General features: G+C 47.5%; 2 long non-coding RNA genes across 5 annotated transcripts; one reads left to right on the forward strand and one right to left on the reverse strand.

Annotated features, from left to right (window-relative positions):
* Positions 1-3,766: 3,766 nt before the first annotated feature.
* LOC109278611 (uncharacterized) lies at positions 3,767-16,009 on the reverse strand. 4 transcript variants are annotated; one of them, XR_002085759.2, is made up of 5 exons: positions 15,811-16,005; positions 12,596-12,759; positions 6,505-6,647; positions 5,066-5,155; positions 3,767-4,763 (listed from the first exon to the last, which is right to left on the reverse strand). It is a non-coding gene; the product is annotated as an uncharacterized LOC109278611 (long non-coding RNA). The 4 variants fall into 4 exon arrangements; XR_002085757.2 differs by lacking the exon at positions 3,767-4,763 and adding an exon at positions 12,110-12,500 and having other exon boundaries at positions 4,805-5,155; positions 15,811-16,009; XR_002085758.2 differs by lacking the exon at positions 3,767-4,763 and adding an exon at positions 12,110-12,228 and having other exon boundaries at positions 4,805-5,155; positions 15,811-16,007.
* Positions 12,718-19,130, forward strand: LOC109278612 (uncharacterized). The gene is made up of 3 exons (XR_002085760.2): positions 12,718-12,815; positions 14,335-14,394; positions 17,569-19,130. It is a non-coding gene; the product is annotated as an uncharacterized LOC109278612 (long non-coding RNA).
* Positions 19,131-20,479: the final 1,349 nt, after the last annotated feature.

The raw sequence follows: 20,479 nt of genomic DNA on the forward strand, positions 1-20,479 counted from the left end.
CTCTGAGAGGGCCAGCTTCCCGGCAGAGCAGCGTGGGGTGTCTCTCCAGCTCCTAAGCTCACGTGGATGGTCTTGGGGAGCCCGGGAACTGGCGAACAGCATGGGAGAGGGGCCCGGCAGGCCGCCGCGAGATAGCGCTGGGAGCCTGCCTCTGCGAGAAAAGGGACTGAAATAGCTGATTTCTCCCAGTCTTGGAGATGCATCACCCGGGGGGCCTGTCACTTCCTTGGGAGAAGTGGGATGGATTATGGTTATCAGGAAGGCAGCAACTAACTCACTTTTATTGCGGGAGAACTTAGTCCCCGCGCTCCCGGGGGACACACACAGGCTCACGCAACCCACACCTGCGGACGCTTGGCTCACCTACCTGCTGTCCTCCCAGCTAGCCAGAGGAGAGAGAGAGAGAGAGCAAATGTGATTAATGGGGCCACCCCGGGGGACTTGCTGGATGGCAAGCGGACCTGCGGGTACCAGGGAGCCAATTTCAGTAACAGGTTTAAGGGAGCCCTGAGACGGGAGAAAATGCAGCTGACTCAGCCACTCTAGGCTCCTGTAAGTCCAGAGGGAGCCTTGGGAGTAAAGGAGCTGCAGATTGCTGCAGAGCCCAGTGCCGGGGGCGAGTGGGGGGTGTGGGGGGGCTTCATTCTCACACTTCCTCGGGTGGGGGGTGGGACGGGCGGGCAGCGGGGCTGACGGCAGGGACCTGGAGGCGGGCGTTACTAAGGGACGGGGGAGGACTTTTTCCATGCCTGGAGAATTAATGTGGTTCTCCGTCTTGGCGGGTGTCAGAACAAAATACCTTACTGGATATTCCGAGAGAGCTCTATAGTTTTCAAAGCATTTTCATGATTATTATCTTATTTCATTTTCATGGTATCTTTGTGAAGTAGGGAACAGAAGCTTGGAGAGCTTACTGGGGTTTTGAGGGTGTTTTTTGTTTTGTTTTGTTTTGTTTTGTTTTTTAATTGGTACAAGACCATAGAGTCAGGGCTGGAAACCTGGACTTGACATTGAGGCCAGTGTCTTCCCTTCTCTTTGATGTTGTCATCAGATGTGATGAACGTCTTAGCAGTCAGGGATGGGGCATTGAAACAGGACATCCAGGAGAAGATCCAAGAGAGAAGGGGCTTCGAGGTCAGAAAGGCCAGGGCTTGCTTCTGGGTTCTCCAGCTTACTTCCTGTGTGACCTTGGGCAAATTCCTTCACCTCTCTGAGTCTTAGAAAATGAGGATGTCATAAGTGCATCATATGGATTAACAAAATAGCTCATGCCATGTGCCAATACCTGGCACATACTAAGTTCTCCGTAACAATGAGAAATCATCACTATTGCTTTCTGAAAACGGGAAAAATATTATGACCTTGGGTAGAAAGGAGAAAAATCTCTCCAGCACCTGGTCTGTCAGTGATTTTCAGAAGACACTATTAATCTGAAGGAGGCGGGAGAAAAAAGCTAAGCCCCAGAATGAGTTGTCAGTAAAACCGTATTTGAACTAGCATCTGTTTATTAAAAAATACGTGTAAAACAAAAACACGTTGAAGACATTTCTCAGCTTCTGCACCCAGGGATTACCCAGTCACCACAGCTGGATGACTAGGAGAAGGGGGGACGTCAGAGAATCTTCTCAGAGTCTCTTGTGTGAAATAAGCAAGTGGACCCCAGTGGGCTGTGAGGACGGCAGGACCAGCCATAGGGGAGGGTCAGGCCTCAGGCTGCCACTGTGGGGTTGAGGTCTCTCTGAGTGTCCACCTAGAAAAGGTTGCATTGTCCTCCTTCAGGACCGAGGTGGGGAGCAAGCTGAGGTCCTGTGGTGAGCATGTTGTCCTCATATCCCTCCCTCTAGAAGGGTCCGCATCTCAGGATGCCCCTTTCAGACTTCTGAAAATTACAGGCCTAGGCTACTCACACGAGAACTGGAAACTGACTCCTCCCTTCACAAACAAGGAAGGAGAGGCCCAGAGAGGGCAAGGGATCTGCTTGGAGCCACACAGCAATCTCTCCTCTTTACCCAACCGTTCGGCATCCACTTGGGCCTCCCCGGGCCGTCGTCCAGAGCTACTGAAAGTTGCTCCAAGCTGCGGGCACGGGAGCAGGGGAAGGTCGAGCCACATCTGCTGTGCGGTCTCTCCCCGGCTGCAGGCTGTGCGCCAGCCTCAGGGAAAAGCGTGTCTTCTGAGGCTCCCTGAGTCCTTGACCAGGACTAGGGCACAATGCAAACGGGAGAACAATGGGGAGTGTGTGAGGGAGCCCAGCCGGAGAGGGTATTGATCATGTTTAAAAAAGGAAACGCATACCGAGGAGCACAGAAAAACCTTCCCAACGCACCAGCTGGCCTAGCTAATTAGCGCGGGTGAGCCCGTGTCAGCCGCCAGCTCGGAGCCTGGAAGAAAACAATTCGCTCAACAAACAGAACATCTAAGGAGGAACAAAAGGAAAACAGCCACTGTCCCCTAACCTCCAGGGAGTTCGTACAGTCCAGGGAAGGGCGGGTGATGGGGCGGGAACCCAGGCGGAGGTGGGGATTATTTACACTCAGACGCACCTGGGGGCAGAGGGCCGAGGTGGCATCCGGCCCTGAGAAGGGGGTGTCACTGTGCTGGGGACCGAGTGGCCCCTTCCCCTCTACGAGGGGAATCTCACTGCCCCTCAGAGCACTGGCTCTGAGCCCTGCCTCTCTTTGGGGGCCTTTGTCACCATGCACTAGGTGACTTCTCTGGGCAGGTCGCAGGTGTGGCAGGAGGAAACAGGGCAGCAGCTTGGGTCAGTCTGAACTTGCAGCCTGACCTTGGGCAGAAGGCCTCCCCGATGGCAGGCTGGGCACAGCGGGCAGCCCACCTGGTCTGAATGTTGGTTCTGCCAGAGACGAGACTGTGCAGGGGGCCCCTCAGTGTAATGACACGTGGCCTGTGCTGGGCTGGCCTGTTGGCCTCTGGCTGCAAGGGAGGCCAGCATTTCCCTGAGGACATCGCCTGGAGGGAAAGAGCTGAGTGTTCTGTGGAGGAAGTGGGGGTGGGCCAGGGGTGAGGGACCAGCAGACAATTGAAGCTCCTCAAGTGACTCAATTCAGGTTATTTGGGTCCAAAGCTACCAAACAGTGCAGAGACAGAGGGAGAGGATGACAGGCAGGAAGAAGGGGGGAAGGAAGGGAGGGAGGGAAGAAGGAAGGAAGGAAGGAAGGAAGGAAGGAAGGAAGGAAGGAGGAAGGAAGGAAGTGAGGGAGGAAAGGAGGGAAAGAGGAAGGGGAGGAGGGAGGGAAGGAAGGAAAGAGAAGGAGGGAAGGAAAGAAGGAAGGAAAGAAGGAGGGGACAAGGGAGGGAGAGGAGGGAGGAGGGAAGGAAGGGAAGATGAAGGGGAGGAGGGAAGGAAGAAAGGAAGAAGGGGGGAAGGAAGAAGGCAGGAAAGAAGGAAGTGAGGGAGGGAAGGAGGGAAAGAGGAAGGGGAGGAGGGAGGGAAGGAAGGAAAGAGAAGGAGGGAAGGAAAGAAGGAGGGGACAAGGGAGGGAGAGGAGGGTGGGAAAGAGGGAAGGGAGGAGGGAGGAAGGGGTAGAAGGAGGGGTGGAGGGAGGGAGGGGTAGAAGGAGGGGTGGAGGGAAAAAGGGGTAGAAGGAGGGGTGGAGGGAGGGAGGAGGGAGGGAGAAGGAAGAAATGAAACACGTTTCTCTATTAGATGTCTCAGTAATCCTCGCAATACTCTGTGAAATCAGTATTGTGACTCCCTCTCGAAAGATGAGGAAATGGGACACAAAGCGATCACACAGGGAGTAAGTCGGTGTCCAGGGAGATTGGGTGTTGTTGAGCACGTACTGGGCTCTCCAGATCCGGTGAGGAAAGTGAGCGACAGGCGCGCCCCCACTGCTGCTCACTGTTGTGAGTCCCGCGGCTCCATCCGTGCCTCCGGGTCCCTGCCTCTCGGGCTCCGTCTCTTTTCCCACAGATTACAAACCTTGTGATCAGAAGGAAGCTGAGTTCCTGTGGGTGATTGCCCCTCTGCTTCAGGGTACTGCCAGGTGGCAATGTGGCCGAGTGGAAAGAACACCGGGACTGAATTCAAGCGAGTGTGCTGGGGTCCCCACTGCCCCATTTCCTAACTGGGTGATGTCGAATGCCTCACCTCATCCTTGAGGACCCCAGCTTCATCATCAGTAAAATGGGGGTGCTAACAGTTCCCTCAGAAATCTGTGAAAATCGTATATGGCATTACACGTACCCCAAAGCTCGTTCTTAAAAGGCAAGGTGCAGTCGTTTTTAGGAAGTATCATTTTAGTAAAAAAAGAATCGCAGAGGATTCTGAATGTTTTTCTCTACTTCTGAAATTACAAGATGGATGGATCGTTAAGGGTGTTATTTCCAGCATCATGGCACAGGGATCAGGGAGACTTACTGGGGACCGAGTTCCTTCCCCAGTATCTAAACCACATTGCCTGGTCCTACCCTCTTCTCCCTCCTCCAGAGCGTGAGATAGATTCTGAACATGGGCAGGGTAGGGGGCTGAGTTATGAATTAGGACGTCCCTTCAGGGAATCTCTTCCTTTAAGTGTAGACTTGATCATGTTCGGCTCTGTGTGTTTGTAAATGTACACGCGAACGTGCCCACGTTCATTTCCATCCATTTCTTGCTTTTATGTCTCAGTCAATAGTTTTTGGCAGTGCCTTTGCAACACCATGAACTGTAGACAGGAAATAAGACCCATCCATTTGTGCTGGTACAAGCTAAAGATTTTCTATAAAGTGACCACATTTCCAGGCTGGGCGAATGGATTTCACTGCAGGAAAAAAAAATATTGTGAGGTGGGAGAAGTGCAGCAAAGGGAAATATTGGCCACTTTAATGATTTACAGAAGCATAAAAAACCTCCTTGCCTGCTGAGATTTCATATTTCCCCTCCTGCCGGTAAGGGGGCTGGGGTAGGGGGTCTGATTTGAGCTGTCGTGTGAGGAAGCCTGAAAATGCAAAGCCAAGGCTGGCCACTTCCTGAATATTCTGTAGCCTCCAGTTGAGCCGTCTGACCCGAGGAGCCGGCGGTGGTTGGGGAAGGGATGGAAAAAAGGAATGAAGGTGGGCACACATTTTAGGGGTGACTGTTGCACACGTAGAGCCTGGAATACTAGCCTGGGGAAGAGAGATGCTTAAGAAAGGCAGCTCCTTCATTTTACACCTGGGGAAACGGAGAGCCAGAGATATAAAGTGACTTTTCCAAGATCACAACTCTAGTTTATAGACAAACTGGAACTATACCCAGACCTTCTGGATGCCAGTCCTAAATTCTTTCAGCTATACCCACCATTAATACTATCATTATTGTTAGTATAATTCCCATCACAAAAAGACCACCAAGAGCTTCCTACCTGCCACAACTACACCACCAGTTTTCCTAACAACATCACGCTCAATTTTCATACCAACTCTAAAAACAATAGCTCAGATTGGCGTGCCTGGGTGGCTCAGTTGGTTGAGCATCCGACTTTGGCTTGGGTCATGATCCCATGATTCAAGGGTTTGAGCCCCGCATCAGGCTCTGTGCTGACGGCTCAGAGCCTGGAGCCTGTTTCAGTTTCTGGGTCTCTCTCTCTCTCTCTCTCTGCCCCTCTCCCCCCTCAAAATATGAATAAACATTAAAAAAATAAACAAATAAAAATGATGTGTTATGATTTCCACTTTAGATGAGGAAACCGGGACCCAGAAAGACTAAATAGCTTGCTGAGATCGCACAGCCAGTTAGTAACACAGCCAGGGTTTGAACCAACACCACCAGGATCTGTGCCCAGATCACTTCTGAAGAGCAGGAAATCCAGACACAGAGAGTAATAAACTACCCCTCAGACACGCTGCCTTAACTTCACCAATGAACACAGTCAAACATGTCTGGCTTGAACAATTCTGAGGAACAGTGGCTTTAAAGCAAAGCCCAAGATGGTTAAATTTAGATGGGAAACAAATGGGAAGCAGCCCGTTTCCTGTACGGTTGCCGTAATTTGAATGGCTTGCAGCAGTGAGTAGTGGGAATTGAGCTATTAATAAAGGAGCCGGCAGAATGATTTACAATCAGACATTAATATGGAGATTTTCATAAACACAATAATTCACACCCAAGCAGAGTCATAAATGTAAAGTTGCATTAACTATTCTAGCTGGCATGGAATGTCACACACAGTGTGAAATTGAACATTCCATTGTACTGTAATAATGGACTAACGGAAAGTTTTTCTTGGGTGGGGGGTGGGGCAGTGGGAGACCAGATACTTCCTATTGCAAACTTACTTAGTCCTAGTAAGGACCTAGCTCTGCCCGTGACTTACTCCTTCAAAAAACAAAGCAAAACAAAACAACTCCCTCCCGCCAAACTTTTTATACCGAAATAATTTTAGATTTACAGAAAAGTTACAAAGATAGTTAAGAATAGAGAGGATATCCTTCACCCAGCTTCCCCTATTTTAACATCTTATATAACTGTGGTATATTTATCAAAACTATGAAGGTAATGTTGGTACGATACTGTTAACTAACCTCCAGACTTTATTTAGATTTCAGTAATACCCTTTCTTTTTCTGTTCCAGAATCCCGTCCACGATCCACATAACGTTTGATCATCAAGTCTCCATAGCTGCTGGTCTGTGTCACTTTTTCAGTCTTTCCTTGTTGTTCATGGCCTAGACAGTTTTGAAGATACTGGTCAGGTATTTTGTAGAACGTCTCTCAATTTGAGTTTGTCTGATGTTTTCCTCAATTCTAGGCTGAGGTTATGGGTTTTGGGAAAGACCACCACAGAGCTGAATTGCCCTTCTCAACACATCACACAAGGGCGCATTATATCCATGTGACTTATCACTGATGTAGTTGACCTTGACCATTTGGGTAAGGTGGGAGGTATTCGCCAGGTTTCTCCACTCTAAAGTTACTATTTTTTCCCCTCTCTGCATCCTATTCTGTAGAAGCCAACTCACTAAGTCCAGCCCATACTGAGGGACAGGGAGGATTAAGCTCTACCTCCCAGAGGGAGATGTTTCTACATATATTATTTGCCTTACACTTTTTAAAAAATAATTTTAGATTGATTGAACTCTTTGCATTTTACTATAAATAATAAATTATAATAAATAAAAAATAAATAATAAAAAATAATAAATTCCCAGGCTTCTTAAGCACATTATTTTGAACATAATTTGACTTCTTCTTGATTGCTTCCTGTCCTAAGTATACTCTAATCTCCGTAAATTTTGTGGCCTTTTCTCAGTTCTTACCTCCCTTGTCCTCTGCAGATTTTGACATTGTTGGCCACTCTTCATCAAGGAAAAAAATTTCTCCCGATGACCCTGCCATTATTCTCTTCTGTCTCTTCTTCCTCCTTCTCAGCTCATCGCCACTGTGCACCTGCCTCCATTTCAGTTTCAGTCCCTGCTCCTCTTCCTTCCCTCCCACCTGAGCAAACATGCTGTCCGGGTGCCCTGTGGTCCTCACCTCTCCTCTCTCTCCAGTGCTTCCCTGAGCAATCTCACTCACTACATGGCTTCAAGCATCATCATGACTCACATGATTCTTAAATCCCTGTCTACACCCTGGATCCATCTCTATACCTACTGTTCAGGCTTGACCTCTCCTGGCCACCTCTGCCTTCTACTATACACCAAACTCATTGTCTCTTTATTAGAGGACTGTTTAAGCTGTGTTTCCCTTTTATGTGAAAATCTGAGCTGGTAGAGGTCTGGGTAAGAGGCACAGCTCTGCTGGGGCCCCTTGTTGTTCTAATCCTAATGCTTTGGAGGTTGCCCTCGCCTGCATGGCTCACTACTCCATTCCTATATAGACCTTTAGGAAAGGGAAAGAAGAATGGAAAACAAGTGACTCTTTTTAAGGGAATGATCTGGAAGTGGCACATATCATTCTGCTTACATCCCATTGGTCAGAACCTAATCACATGGCAACACCTGTTGCAAGGGAGACTGGGAAATGAAGTCTTTAGCCGGGTAGCCATCTATACAGCATGGCGGAGAAGGAATATTGAGATCATTAGCAACCCCCAAAACTTTTCAGTTTTTCAAAAAGGCCACCATTTTGTCTATTTCCTGACTCTCACAACTCCTGTCCCAATATTTGTTGGTGCTCCTTCCAGTAACCTTGATTGGAAATTTGGGTATTTGATATTTCCTCTTAGTTTACCTCAACAAATTCCCCCATGTTTAATATCTCTTCCCCATTCTTATTGACACTACACAAATTCAGACCTTCATTACCTCTCATTTGAGCTCTTGTAATCATTTCATAAATGATTGTCATGTTTTCAATCCCTTCCTCCTCCAAACCATCTTTCGTATGGGTACTTATTAATCTCAGTCAACGCAGCTCAACTCTTCAGCCCTATTTGTGAATCTTCAGTGGCTCCCAACTGCCAACCCAGTAAAGTCCAAATTCCTTAGTCTAGCACTCAAGGCCTTGCACAGTCTCTCCCAGGCTCTCTGACCCACTTTCCCTCTCCATTTTGTTCTGCACCATATGCATTCTCCCTTACATGACATACCCTGCCTCAGCCCCCACTCCCTGTTGCTCTGCCATGATAAGAGGATAGCAGTTAACTGTGCTGATGGCTTGCTTTGAGTCAAACACAGTTAAATACATTATTTCATTAAATAGAGGAACCATAAGATAAATGATAATTATAACTATTTTACAAATGAGGAACAGAGGCTCAGAGGAGCGAAGTAACTTACCCCTAACTCTCTGCCTAGAATATGACAGAGCTGTTTGAGCCCAGGCTTGTGTAACTCCAGAGCCTGTGGTATTGTCCCTAGACTACACCATTCCCTGTCCCAATGACTGCTCAGGATGCTTCCTCCACCAGAAATGCCCTCTCCTCTTATGAACTCATGGTGAAATCTTTTATATCTTTCAAAGCCCACTTTGAAGGCCACTTCTTCCATGAAGCCTTGTCTGGATAACTCAACTGGAATTTATGCCTCTTTCCTCTGACTCCCACAGCCAGGTGTCTACACCTCTGTTTCAACACTTAGCATCTTCAACCTTGTGTTACAAGTGCTTACAACAGACTTGTCTTAATTTTTCCACACTGGACCCCGAACTTGAGGATGACAATGTTGTTGGGCAGTATAGGTCAGTATTACTCATTTTTGGTCTCTGAAGTAGAGTGTCATATGATCTCAACCCCCCACATCTAATCTCAGCATCCAAAATATTTCTCAAATCTAACTCCTCTCTTCCTTCTCTATTACTGCTCCTCAGGCCCTCAACATGTCTCTCCTGGATCACTGCAATTATCGCCAAATATGTCCCTGACCTACTCTTAACTTCCTCTCCATAAGGCTTCCAGAGTGATTGGTCCCCATTAATGGCTTCCATGTCCAATGCAATGTACTCTAAGCACCTTAACTTGGTAGGGAAGTCTCTCCAAGATGGCGACCATACCTACCTCTGTTGTCTAGCTTGTTCTTGCCTTTTTATGCTTGAGAGATAGTGTATACACTATACAGGTTCTCATACTTTTGTGGCATTCTTAGACTATTCTGCCTTTCTGAAATGTCTTTCCCAGCTTCCTTTGTTAATGCTTACACCAAGACTTGTCTTGGGCAAGGTGACCTTCAGGAAGCATTCCCTGAACTCCAGATTGGGCTGGCTGCTCTTTTTTTCTCTCATGGTATGTTCATATGTTATTATACTCAAATGCATATCTCTTTTAGTTGTACCATTTAATTGGAATTATCCATTTATGTGTCTGCTCAGCCACCTGTTTGCACATTTTTAGAGGTTAGAAATGATGCCTTGGTCATCTTTGTCTTCCTTACACCTAAGTCAACGCATATGTTAGGTATTAAAATGTAGCAGTTTGTTGAGTGAATCATAAAAATCAATTACTGTATTATGCCTTAATACAGTGATACCAGCTGGTCTACTGGAATTCGTAAAGATTATTGTCTATATTAAAGGATCTCTCTTTCTTTTTTTTTTTTTTGTAGTTTATTTTTTCATTTTGAGAGAGAGAGAAAGAGAGAGAGAGAGAGAGAATGTGTGCCAGGGTAGGGGCAGAGAGAGAATCCCAAGCAGGCTCTGCACTGCCAGCAAGGAGCCCAGTGCAGGGTGTGGTCCCATGAACTGTGAGATTATGACATGAGCCAAAACCAAGAGTTGGACGCTCAACCAACTGGGACCCAGGTGCCACTGGGATCCCATCTTTCTGTGTTTGCCTGCAGTATTTTCTGCTGTCATTTCACACAGTGGTGAGGAAACTTGCCTGTAGAGGCACCTGGGTGACTCAGTCAGTTAAGCATCTGACCACGGCTCAGGTCATGATCTCATGGTTCATGAGTCTGAGCACCGCATTGGGCTCTCTGCTGTCAGTGCAGAGCCTGCTTTGGATGGATTCTCTGTCTCCCTCTGTCTTTCTCTCTCTCTCTTTCAAAAATAAACATTAAAAAAAACTGCCTGTATTGGCTCTTCTTTTATTAAGGGAAGTCCTCTATTAGATTCTGGATATAAATCAGGAAACTAAGATGGCTACAATAGTATTAGAACAAGAGTATTTTATAAATGTAGCAACACCACCAATTTTGCCTGATTTTTTTTTTGTTCCATTCTGGTTCTTGGTGTGTTTTGCAGTGGTATGGCTCCAGGATTCAGGTTAGAGAGCTAGAACCAACTGGGACACATAAGACATTATTCTGCTCTTTCTTTGAATGTGACTAAAAAGTCGTAGTTTTTCCAAGACCATTCTAGACATACTCTCTTTGCATTCATATATTTTATCTTCTTTGATCCCCCAGAATATCCCTTTACAGCTAATGTATTATCTGAATTTTACAGATAATGAAAGAGACACATAGAGGTTAATGGGCACATCTAAGGTCACACAGGCAATAAGTAGCTGAGTCATGCCATGAATCAGGTATCTCCACTCAAAATCCAGTGTTCTTTCCTTTATCCTACATTTCTCTTCTTCTAGGAAAATTATATCTATCTAAACCAATGCTTTTTAAAACTGCAGCTTGCAGCCCACTATTTGGCCATAAAGCAAATTTAGTGCATACTAAGGAGCATCCATATGGGATGGGACAGGATGGAATGGAATGGAATGGAATGGAATAGAATAGAATAGAATAGAATAGAATAGAATAGAATAGAAAAGTCTGAAATATCAGAGAGCGAGTATTGGTCATGAAACTTTTGTCCCAGGTCATAATATAACACATTTTTCTTACTCTGGATCATAGTAACAACAGCAACAACCAAAGTGGAAAAGTTCTTCTCTTAACTACATCTTAAAATAAGTCGCCAAAGTGACCTTCTAATTTCCGAATGTGATAGGCATGTTTCAGTTTCCATCTTCTTTGACCCCGGGTAGATTTTGACACCTCCGTCTGCTTGCGCCATCACAAAATGTTTGTCTCCCTTGGAGTCTTAAGCCCCTCTTTCTCCTGGGACTTCCGCGTCTCTGACAGTCCTTATTCTAGCACCTGAATGTTGGTGCTCCCTAGAGCTCTCCATGACCCTCTTTTCTTCCTGCTCTGTGGTCTTAGCCTACGTCCAACTTCAACCACCATCTAAAAGCCAGGGACCCCCAGATCAGAGCACAGCACCCCCGTTCTCTCCCAAGGCCGACTCACAGCCCTCTCCTGCACACCTGCTTCTAGATGTCCCCAGGTCTCCCAGAACAAGCAAGTCCAAATGAACTCATTATTGACCCTTCAAGCCCACTCCCCGCTGTGTCGGGGCGGGGGGGACACCTATTCACCCGGCCATCCAAGCTAATAACCTGGGAGTTCTTCCTGACTCCTCTTTCTCTCATGCCTCGACATCAAATCAATGGCCTCTCCCTGTCAATTCTGACTCTGCTACACCTCTCAAAATTGTCTGCTCTGCCACTTTCTTAGTTCACAGCCTCATTATCTCTCATTGAACTACTGCTTCCATTATCTCCTTCCTGCAGTCGATCTTCCACATTGCTGCCCCGATCTCAAAAATGCAAATCTGACCACCTTGGGTCCTTATGTGAAGTCATCCCATGGGTTCGCTCCAGTGTGGACTGGATGAAGGGGATCACCTTGCAGCATCCCCTGTGAGCCCCTTTGACTCTGCCCACCCTTGCTTCCTCCTCTCTCCCTCTCACCTGTCCCTCGAATCCCTTCTTGGCTGCAGCGTCCACCTGCGATGTATATTCCAGCTTGAACTCCGTGGCTGCTTCCTCTGAAGGGTCCTCTTCTTAAGACTCACTTCCTGTGTCGATACCTGGGCTCACCCCTGGCTTTAGGACATTCCCTAAATACGTCTTGCTTTTCACATCACACTAGACTGTAATTGATTATTTGCGTTTCAGGCTCTGGCACTCTACTGTGAACATTTCGAGAACTAGAATTAGGACTTATCCACTTTCCTATGCCTGAGGCACTGGCATATAGTAGGTGTTCAATAATGTTTGTAAAATAAATGAAGTCTCAGTTCTGCCGTTTACTAGCTGTTACTTTGAGCAATTCCCTTAACCTCTCCAGCTTCGTTTTCTTCTGTAAGTGGATAGAAAGTAACGATTATCCGGTGCTTCTATGCATCAGGACCTACACTGTGTTTTTATATAGGCTGTTTAATTCTTACCGCATACCTCATCTTACGGGTAGTAGAAATGATTCCCCATCTTACAGGTACAAAAAAAGGACACTGGAAGAATGGGAGCACATCGTCTGTGGTTGGACAGCTGGTGGGTGGTCATTGCCGGGATTTGAACTTACGTCTGCCTGGGTCCAGCACTCTTTCCACTACACCAAGCTGCCAATAGAAAAAAAGAAGAGAGTATCGACCTCACCGGGATTAAATGTGATAATGTATGTGAAAGCACTTTGTAAACTGTTAAATGCCATGAAAATGTGAGATGATATTATTGTCATTAAGATCTGCCATGGTCTGCCTATCATGGTTAGAATTCTCAGAAACTGAATATTGGAAATCATTCCGTTAGAGCTGGCTGCAAAGGCCTATGGGAATCAGACACCACTCCCGGACTATTTCTGCAGGATACCTGCTCCCTGCTTGCGGATGCAAATAAGCAGCCGCAATGCAACAGGAGGCCCAGGGGAATGCAAGAATGCTGTGCCCAGGGGGAAACCAGGGCAGGTGTGCCTGTCAGTTACAGGTCGTGACACCCTCTGAATGCCCCAGTGACACAGTTGTGTTTTAGAATCTTTGCTGCTGCAACATCCCATTTAGAATCTTGGTGTCGTGCTTGGGGTCGCGAACTGCGCTGCGTTTAGCTGCTGACGCCGGTGTGTGAATCGTTCTGTTGACAATCCTGTGGTTGCTATCTGGGTGGCGTGCCTGTAGGATGGCGGTGATCTACGACAGTGCCTTGCATCAGGGAGGCATCAGGGAACCACCACGAGACACAAGATTCTCAATCGAAATGTGTTGTGCTTAGCTGGCCATTTAGTCACCTGAAGCCGTCAGGAGGCTCTGGGAAGGACGGCTGCGTGAGGGTATATGGCAGCCAAGCCTTGTGGCCTATCAGAGTCACTTTCTCCCGTTGATGGCAGGACGGTGGGAAAGACAGTCTTGTGTTTTAATTGACTGGGTAAACTGCCTGGGCAGTGGAAGGTTAGCTCCTTAAATTCCCCTTTCATCGTTTGAACGCCACTTAATTCCATCTAACATCTTTGCTTGTTAATGGCTCTTGTTTTTTATTGCTGAAAAGAAACATGTTCTAACCAATCTGGACAAACCATGGGCATGTCTATAATTTAATGTCTGCTGACCCCGGTTTGTGGCATTTTTTCTTCAAGTGCATTTTCCCTGGGTCTGTAAACCCTCCCTTGTGTCCGCCTAACATCCTTCTCCAAACTCAGTTCATTTTCTTCTCAGGTTAATAAAAAAAAAATGGCAGGGGCTGGGGGGACTTTACAGTGATGCTCTGAAAAGGCTGTGGAGAGAGATTCTATTGGATATGGAATCAAATCTTAAAAACGTTTGCCTTATTTCTTAGGAACTATGAAATGTGATTTCCTGTAATGAATAACAACTAATTCAATCCAGAACGCTAAAGCAAATGCCTCCCAATTTTGTCCCTTCAAAGACTGCTTCCTCTGAACACACTGTACTGCCTCACAACTGGGAGCCCGCGATCAGTTTTGAGGGGCAAGGACTAGGGCTGAACCTGATTGTTCTTGAATGTTGTCAGCTCTGGAAAATTCCTAATATACTCAGGAATGCTATGTTTACAATAGTCTGGCTTCTACACCACAAGTAGACATGAGTCATCCAGATTCATGAACAAAGTGCCTGGATATCAATGTGTCATAAATTTCCCTGGAGGAAGAGACATCATTAATCTCCTTTCCTTTCTTTCCCCAGGGGAAGGAGATAGTGGATTATGGACCCTCTCCAGGTGGTGGTCAGAGGATATCAGACCAGGTAATAGATACACTTAATTATTATTGCTTTCACCCTGAGATCTCAACAACTTGGCTTCCAGGACTGCGGTATTTACCATGGAGAGGCATGCCTACTGTGCCGCCATTTCCAAGATGGCAGCTGTGAGACCCGTCACACCAACGGATCTTCCTTAGGTTGAGAAGTTCATAAGAGTAACAATAGAACCCAAGACGCTGAATTCCCTGTTCCAGCACTCTCTGTTGCCCTGAGCTGTTTCCAAACGGGCTAGAGGAAGCAAACATTCAGCATTCTCTGGTTTTCTCGCCTCCGTCTTTTGTAGCCATTTCTGTTGTCTTTGGGAGCCAAGGGCATGCATGAGGAACCAAATCTTGTAAACGCAGTGCCTGAGTTTTGCCCCTGAGATGCTATAACTGCGCAGATAACAACATTGGACTGAAGCTAATAGCCCAGCATGGCTCACGGCAGTATTCTGAGCTTACCTACAGATTCACTGTGGTGTTACTTATGGAGATGACAGATTTACTGTAGCTCAACTTAATAAAATAACATTTATGGGAATATCTGCACAATTAGAGCACACTCCAGGTCATAAATATGCTCCAGCCAAAGCCACATCATACACATTCCCCAACTTTTGGACACCGCTGTTCTTTGGAGATTGATGAGAGTTCTTGCAGGTAACTAGCAGCTGGATACAGGAAAGGTGCCCAAAAAAGGACTCAGAGAAGCTCCCTAGTTCTTAAGAGAGAATTCTACTTCATAACCCATTCCTTTTCAACATGTCCATTACAGGTTGCTATGTTGTATCTGCGTCTCCTGGTTCATTAGCACCTTAACTGGAGACAGCCAGGTGCAATTAAATTTAGCCAAGTGAACACTCACTTTTTACCTGTGTAGCCCTGTGTATGTCTCTCTATCTCCCTGGGCCTCCCTTTTCTCCCCTTTAAGATCTGGGAGTTGGGGGGCGCCCGGGTGGCTCAGTCAGTTAAGCGTCCGACTCGTGATTTCGGTTCAGGTCATGGTCTCACGGTCGTGGGATCGAGCCCCATGTCAGGCTATGCACTGAGCATGGAGCCTGCTTGGGATTCTGTCTCTCCCCCTCTCTCTCTCTCTCTGCCCTTCTCCCCCACTTGCATGCACCCTCTCTTTCTCAAAATAAAGAAATAAACATTAAAAAAAATAAAGCTTAAAAAAAATCCGGGAGTTGGGATAATGATCTCCAAGAGGCTGGAATTAGAAGTTTGTCTCTTCTGGGGTCACTCACCCAACAATCCTAAGCGAAAACAAAACAGGTGGTCAGCATGATTTGGGGGGATTATCTCTGGATTTCACAGTTTTGAACTTCATCTGACCCCTATCCCTGCCTCCCATACCAGTGGCCAGATATTATCTAGAGCTGCCTGAAGCTACTCAGTCCTCAGACATGGAACTCACCAGAAGTGGTGGAGCAGCCCCAAAGTCCTATCTTGCCCCAAAATGTCTGCCATCATTTCCAGTGGGATCCCCATAAAACCGTCCTGAGGACAGAATTACTAGTGAGGCAGATAGTTGATTCTTTGACTCTGGACAAGCTCGCTGGACGGTTTTAGAGCTGTGTAGACAGAGTCTGGGTCAAACTGTTAAAAGCACTTGTGTAGGCAAGCCCAGCATCAGCTAGTGTCACAATGACCAGCTGGAAAGGGACAAATGTGAACAAACAATGGGCTGCTTTCTTTCACCATGCCAAATAACCCGGCCTACCGATTTTCTTTTCCCACTGACTTAATTGTTTTCTCAATGGATCTGACTCACTTCACAGATTGTTTCCAACCATGTGGACACAGCCCAAGTTGCCAAGTGTGGCGGTTCCTGTTCCCTCCACTCCAGTGAGGTGGCTGTGGGGGAGCTCGTTGACTCACTGCCCGAGGCTAGCCACGTGACAGCGTTTCATCACACCCTCCTTCTGGGTGCAAGCACTTGCTTGCAGACACGCAAGTCACAGACGCTGGGAGAAAGAGACACATCACACACATGCCCATGCACACACGCACGCGTGCACACGCACACACATTCACCATAGCAAGGAAGTCTGGTCGGGACACAGGGAAGTTCAAAGGGCTGGGCATCTTGAAATTTTGTAAATAGCCACTAACCCAGGACAAATTGGGCCCATTAATAATGAAAAAAGCCGATTTCATTGATCTGCCTGTCTTACAGTTCACTTGCTTCTCTTCTTGGGATGGCAAAGCTCTACTTCCGATCGCTCTACCCACTCTTAACACACAGGCCAGGAGCTGGGGCTGGCCTGAATGAGCTCTGTGGAGGCCACACCAGAACTCTGTGATTGGGGATGGAGTGTAGTCAAGAGTTTAATTGGTCGGTGAGTCACAGAAGCAGATACAAAGGGGTCATTGAAGCAAGGAAGGCCTGAAATGGTCATAGGGAGCCAGAGTTCATAAGGGTCAGTACGCAAGAGTAGATGAATAGGGAGAGCCACATGTCAAAGTGGGTAAGAGGCTGAGTGGTCCAACAAGATGCCTGAGACAGGAGGCTGTGGGTGATGACTGGTTTGTGGTGAGTTCCTGGGCCCCTGTGGTGTGGAAGGGGGCTGGTGCCATAACATCAAGGCCAAGGCATGGTACATGGTTTTGCAAAATCCTTTCTACTAAACAGTGCTTACTACAGCTGAGCATACCCATACCCTATGATTCTAACAACTCCATTCCCAAATATAGAGAAATGGATGCATATATAGAACAAAATACCTGTTAAAATGATTAGGACATCATTATTCATCGTAAGCCAAATCCATAAATAATCCAAATGTTTCTTAATAGTGGAACAGATAATTGTGAATGACTCAGATGGTGGAATAGTATACAGCAATGAAAAAGAACAAACATTGCATACAAACATTGAGCAAAAAGAGCTGGCTAGACCATAATGCATTGTGTCTGGGTCCATTCATATAAAATTCCGAAACATGGGGCGCCTGGGTGGCTCAGTCAGTTGAGCGTCTGACTTCAGCTCAGGTCATGATGTCACGGTCCGTGAGTTCAAGTCCCGCGTCGAGCTCTGTGCTGACAGCTCAGGGCCCAGAGCCTGTTTCGGATTCTGTGTCTCCCTCTTTCTCTCTCCTCCCCTGCTCATGCTCTCTCTCTTATCAAAAAATAAATAAATGTTTAAAAAAAATTTTTTTTAATTCCGAAACAGCCAAAACGAATCTGTGGTGATTGAAGGCAAGTGGCCACTTTTGGAGAAGAAGGTCGGAACAGAGTTAGTGTGACTGGAACAGACTAAGAAAAGCTTTTGGAGTGCTGTGAATTATCTGTTTCTTGATCCAGTGGGAGTGGTACTACTATGTTTACTTTTTGTGTATATTCTACTTCGATAAAAATCTTTTTATAAAAATCGTAGGCAGGTTTTCAAAAAGGAAGCAGGCAAAGAAGACCGTGGACTATGAACGTCCTCTGCCACCAGGTATGTTTCTCACGTGAACGCGCATGATCGTACTTGATTGTACTTGCTCGTACACGATCGAGGGCGCTCGGTCCGTGTGATCATCTCCAAAATTGGGTGAAGGCTGAAGGCTGAAGGCTGGGGGAGAGTAATCTGCATATTCCTGCCCTTGGCCTAGAGACGAATGTAGGAAAGGGGGTAGTCGCGACACGGAAGTAAAGACGAAGTTGAACGCGCATGCTCGGGAGAGTAGAACTCGTGTGAAGCGGTGTGGAAGCAGCGAGGGGGGGCCCAGAACTCTCGCATCTGCATTCTGAAACCACCATCTGACGCCACGCCCCTCAGAAGCACCCACGTTAGTCACCACCAGCTGACACCCCCAGCCACATCTGGAACACCCCGGCTAATCACTGCCCACGACCGCCTACACCTGTCTTCCCCGCCCGCCAGCCCCTGCCACCTGCCTGCCTGCCACTTTGAGTCCTCACGCTAAATCAATAACAAAGACCTCCGAGGGCTGCCAGGCTTCTCCGCTGGTGCCCCCTCCCCTTAAGCCCACGTCCCCTCCTCCTTTCTCTCAGCCCGATCCATCTGCCCAAGCTCAGATCTGCTCTGGCAGGACTGGCAGGCCTGCTCTCTCCTTGCAGACAGCGTGGCTCAGCCTGGCATTAGCAGCTGCCGACGCTGCAGTTTAAGAATCACCGTGTCTGGGGAAAGTCCATTAAAAGACAGTAACAATGTATATTGTGCTGTGACCCTGGGGGCACCCAATTCCACCTTGTTAATGATCTCTTTGAAATAGCCAAGGCTATGGAGAGAGACGTGGTTCAGAGGTCACCGGCGCCCTGTTGTTAGGACACGGCTATGTTTGGGCAACTTTCAGGAATCACTCTCATGCTAATGGGGGCAGGTCCTCAGAGACCCACTCAGACAATTAAAATGTTCTTCAGGAGTGTGCTAAACATCCAGTCCCCTGGGCGGATCTGTGCATATCCGGCCTGGCAAGGAGAAAGCTGAAGAGCTGGCCATCCACCCCACGTTGAGGAATGAATGTTTCAGCGGCAAGGCTCATGCTTGTTTCCACCCCCGCCCCCTGACTAAGTCAGGACACTTGGACAAAAGCTACATACCCCAGACAGCCCCCACTGCCTCTACAGAGGTCGTGCACCAGGCCCTGCAATCCTGCTGTAACTCTGCCCATTGCTTTCCCGCTAAAAGCAAACGGAAATGCCGGGTGCGGTGCAAGAGACATTATGATAAGCTAAGCTCTCTTTCAGATCTTCTCTCTTTCTCAAATAAAAGCTTCTCGGACTTGATGCCGTATGATTGGTAACAAAGTACTCGCAGTGCGCCTCACCCCAGACGAGGGCACAGAAACCAACAGCCAAGCACACTGTAAGGAACACACGTGTGGCAGGGCATGAGAGTATAAGAGCCTCTGGGTAGGACGATTTATGAGCACTCAGCAAACGCCTGAGTGCCTACTTGGTGCCGGGCTCTGTGCTAGGTGTGGGGCATGACTGCCTGTTGCAAGGGTAACTGGAATCTATGAATATCTTTAAGAATGGTTTAGAGAATCACCTGAGCAGGGACGCGTGGGTGGCTCAGTCGGTTAAGCACCCGACTTTGGCTCAGGTCATGATTCATGGTTTGTGAGTTTGAGCCCCACGTCAGGTTCTGCGCTGACAGCTCAGAGCCTGGAGCCTACTAGGATCCTGTGTCTCCCTCTCTCTCTGCCCTCCCCTGCTTGCACTCTGTCTCTGTCTCTCTCTCTCTCAAGAATAAATAAGCATTTAAAGAAAAAAGAAAGTAAATCACCCAAGCAGAGATCAGGCAGAAAATGGGCAAGGCCAGAGGCACGTGGGTGACTCTGTTGGTTAAGTGCCCAACTCTTGATTTCCACTCAGGTCGTGATCTCATAGTTGGTGGGAAGGAGCCCTGCATGGTGCTCTGTGCTGACAGTGTGGATGGAGACTGCTTGGGATTCTCCCTCCCTCTCTCCCTCTCTCTCTCTCTCTGCCCCTCCCTCACCGGCTCGCTTGCTCTCTCTCTCTGTCTCAAAATAAGTAAATAAACTTTAAAAAAAAATTGGCAAGGCCAATGACATTCTGACATATGTCATTCCAGTTACTTCCCATTCTTCAAGCACGTAGGGATGACTTGTGGCCTTAGTTCCAGGACCCTAGAATGGGAGAGTCTAAGAGGGAACCCGATCATGTGGCCTGTACCCTCAGCTGCCTCCTTCTGGTCACCGGGTCCTGCTAATCCACAGGCTGCAAGGCTACATCCTGGTGAGGTGTTGGGAAAATGACTCTTAACCCATGTCCTCTGTGGAAGGAGGACACCGGTGCCCTCACCACCACGCACTTGCTAACGTGAGCAGGTTGTGGAAAGCCCTGAATTGGGAATTAGGACACCCAGGTTCCAGCTCCACCAGAGCATAATCATTTTAGGGAAGGATGCAAGGCCTCATATATCCATCCTTATAAAGGGGATATGCCCCTCCATAGCAGACAAGAAGGGTCCACAAGCTGGGACTTCCACTTTTCAGAACCTTGCTGTTGAAACATGGACCACTGGAAGCTGCAAAACATCCTTAACCTAACTCTCCATGTTGTATTTGACCACTGTTCAGTCCGACTCAGACCTCACATGATATGACAAA

Source organism: Panthera pardus, unplaced genomic scaffold (genome assembly GCF_024362965.1).
Source record: "Panthera pardus isolate Hobbes unplaced genomic scaffold, ASM2436296v1 HiC_scaffold_12, whole genome shotgun sequence".
Classification (NCBI taxonomy): domain Eukaryota; kingdom Metazoa; phylum Chordata; class Mammalia; order Carnivora; family Felidae; genus Panthera; species Panthera pardus.